This window comes from Chrysochloris asiatica, unplaced genomic scaffold (assembly GCF_000296735.1).
Source record: "Chrysochloris asiatica unplaced genomic scaffold, ChrAsi1.0 scaffold00372, whole genome shotgun sequence".
Classification (NCBI taxonomy): domain Eukaryota; kingdom Metazoa; phylum Chordata; class Mammalia; order Afrosoricida; family Chrysochloridae; genus Chrysochloris; species Chrysochloris asiatica.
This window is the reverse complement of record NW_006408890.1, coordinates 276,318-279,552: the sequence shown is the minus strand read 5'-3', so window position 1 is coordinate 279,552 and position 3,235 is coordinate 276,318. Positions and strand designations below refer to the sequence as shown.

General features: G+C 45.9%; 1 pseudogene; it reads left to right on the top strand.

The window, feature by feature from the left end:
- Positions 1–8: 8 nt before the first annotated feature.
- Positions 9–1,310, top strand: LOC102823064 (annotated as a pseudogene).
- Positions 1,311–3,235: the final 1,925 nt, after the last annotated feature.

Genomic DNA, 3,235 nt, shown 5'->3' with positions numbered 1-3,235 from the left:
TGAGGACCATGGTGGGAGGCTGGCCCTTCACCCACCTCCCCCTGGGGGCTCTGAGGACAGCCCAGCATGACCAGCACATCTTCAAGGCTGCAGTGGATGGATTGGATGCCCTGTTTGCCCAGGAAGGTCTCGCCAGGAGATGCAAACTCAAAGTGTTGGATTTGCGGTCCAACGCTCACACAAACTTGGATGCCTTGTGTGGAACCCAGGACAGTGCGTCTGCGGGCTCTCTGGCCGAGCCAGCGTCCACCCAGTCCACGGTTAAGAGGCAAGACCTAGATGCTTCGAGCTCCAAGGACAAGCAGCCCTGTGCCGCTGTGGAGGTGATCACAGACCTCTTAGTACCAGAAACTGGTCCCGATGAATTCCTCACCTTCCTCATTGAGAGGGTGAAACAGAGAAAAGGCTTGCTGCGTCTATGCTGTGAGAAGCTGGAGTATTTTGATAAGCCACACAGCATCCACATCCTTAGGAAGATTCTCAGTACTGTGCAGCTGGACCGGGTCAAGCAGTTGGCCTTGTATTGCAGGTGGAATGTGTCCACCCTCGTTGAATTTGCTCCTCATCTGAGCCGGATGGTTAATCTGAGAAGACTCCGTCTCTGCGGAATCATCATGGCTTCCACCACGGATGCTACTGCAGAGGAGCTGGACAAGCTAATTGTCCACCTGAGTTCTCCGTTCCTCCACCTGCATCAGCTCCAGGAGCTCCACCTGGGCTCTGTCCTCTTCCTGGAAGGACGTGTGGAACCATTCTTCAGGTGCGTCAAGACCCCCTTGGAGGCCCTTTGGATAAACAACTGTCTGCTCTTAGACTCTGACTTGGCATACCTCTCTTCATGCCCCAGCACCAGCCACCTGAGAGACCTGAATTTCAGTGATGTCATCCTGACCAACTTAAATCCGGACTTCCTCCAAGTTCTGCTACAGAGAGCCTCACCTACCCTCCGCTCCCTGGACCTAGACAGGTGTGGGATCACTGACTCACAGCTCACCGCCATCCAGCCGGCCCTGGCCAACTGCTCCCAGCTCATCTCCTTCAGTTTCGGTGGGAACCCAGTGTCCATGGATGTCTTGGAGAAGTTCCTGAGGCTCACCCTCCCACTGTGCAAGTTCAGACTTCTGCAGTGTCCCATCCCCCTGGACTGTTACGTGGGCACGCAAGGTCCCCTCCTTCACGTGACGTTTCGTGTCTACATGACCACGCTGAAACTGATTCTGCAGCAGTCAGGATGTAGGCACAACACGACAGAGATCTACCACGAACCCAATAGACAATATGACTCAATTGTCCTGCATTTTGAGACCTGACCCGCTCCTTCTGTTTTCTGGTTTTATAATGCCATATGTGGAAATCTTGTATAATTTTGTTAATGAGGATTAGGTTGTATATTTCCTTTATCTATGTGTAAATAAGTTTGGAATCAATGTTTTAATAAATGAAAAAATAAAGTACATTTCTATCTTATCTGATTTTGATTCCTTAACTTTATGCTTAAATAGCTACATGTATAAACACTGAATAGAGGCCCCTTGTTGGTATTAGAACACCACCCAATAAACCTCAATAAAAGACCAATGCCTCAAAGCACTGACAGATTGTTTTCCACCTGCAGGAATGAGCAAAGCTTCATGTAAGTGTTGGCTTCAAAAATGCATCTCTTACAATACTGAATAATTGTTATCAGGACTGGTTGTGAGGGTTGGAAATGTAAAGGGAGACATTTGTAGCAAGGAAGGGAGTGATTAACTTTCCACTCTAGGAGCAGAGATCCCTGGGACCATCAAGGAAGAAGAGCCCAGAGCAGAACCCTACCCAGAGAAGCAGTGATGCCTGAGATGGAGGCAGAGACAATAACATGGAGATATGGGGCAGCTGGGGACTTTAGACACAGAGAGGGAGAGGGGCTGTGTGCTGACAACCAAGGGGCAGGCTTGTAGGCTTGTAATGTAGACCCTTTGGTTGGGGGATGATGCATGGAGGGGATTGTAACCATGACAATGAAATGATATAGGATAGGATGAATGTAAATCTAATGTTATCCCATGTAAACTATCACATAATTCACAATAAAACATTTTTTTTAATGCATCTGTAAAAGGAGGATGAGAAAAGTTGCACACCTTGAAGAAAGTCATTGCTGCGGCTGAATTCTAGAAACTCTTCAATTGGTATTGGTTTTGCTGTGTACATTCTCAACAATAGCAAAATAAATAAAATTTAAAATACAGAATCTACAAAAAAATTTTTTTAATGGACTTGAGAGATGAATGGGAATTCTCCACACTACAGAGAACACAGACTTGAGACAAACAATAACAGAAATCTTATATCTCACGGGATTCTTGATGATCCTAGGTTCCTCTGTTCCTGAAATGACAAATTAACTCTTCCCTTCTTTTAGTTACACCTTGAGTACATAGTTACACCTCGTGTACACAGTTACACCTCATGTACACAGTTACACCTTGTGTACATAGTTACACCTCGTGCACATTTACAGTTGTGATCAATTGGATCTTAAATGATATCCCCTACATCACCAGACCCATCTGGACAAAAGGAAACTTTTCTTTGTAGATTCGATCTTATTCCCCTCATTCTGATACTGAGTATCCTTCTGAAACTTTAAAGCAGCCACTTTGTGTCTTTATAAGCACTCAGTTTCGATAGCTAAAGTCTACGTTGCCCATCGTTATCAGCCCAGGGCATTGAGGAGGTAAATTGAACTCTTGATTTGAATAATTCTTCCCTTTAGGTTGGAATTTTGGGCAAGTTCGTCCATAAACAAAGGTCCAGTTCATCAAGTTGTAGCAATTTATGCTTTCTGCCTTTATCACAGTACTTTATTTTCACCTGGTTGAGTTCTGATCAGCAAGCCATCCAAGCTAGGTCACAAGGCTATGACAATTTCAAGGAAGATGTTTGCATTGGAACCATCAAAACAAGAAAATCAATCCCGCAAAGTAAAAACCTTTCTAAGACTGAAACTCAAAGGGAACACACCAACAGTGTCACATGCTTGGTGGTGACCACCTCAGTCCATCATGCGTGGAAGTGAGGGAAATGCAGCAAAGAAGACATGGGCTGAGATTGGCCACGTTCCATAGACACACGATGATCTTGAGCTGAGAGGGAGAAGAGGGAGGCCTTGCTCATTTGAAGGTGGTCAGGGAGATGTGTGAACCTCCAACCTAGCAGCTGGGGGTCACAGTTCAGAGAGAACTGGTCAGCT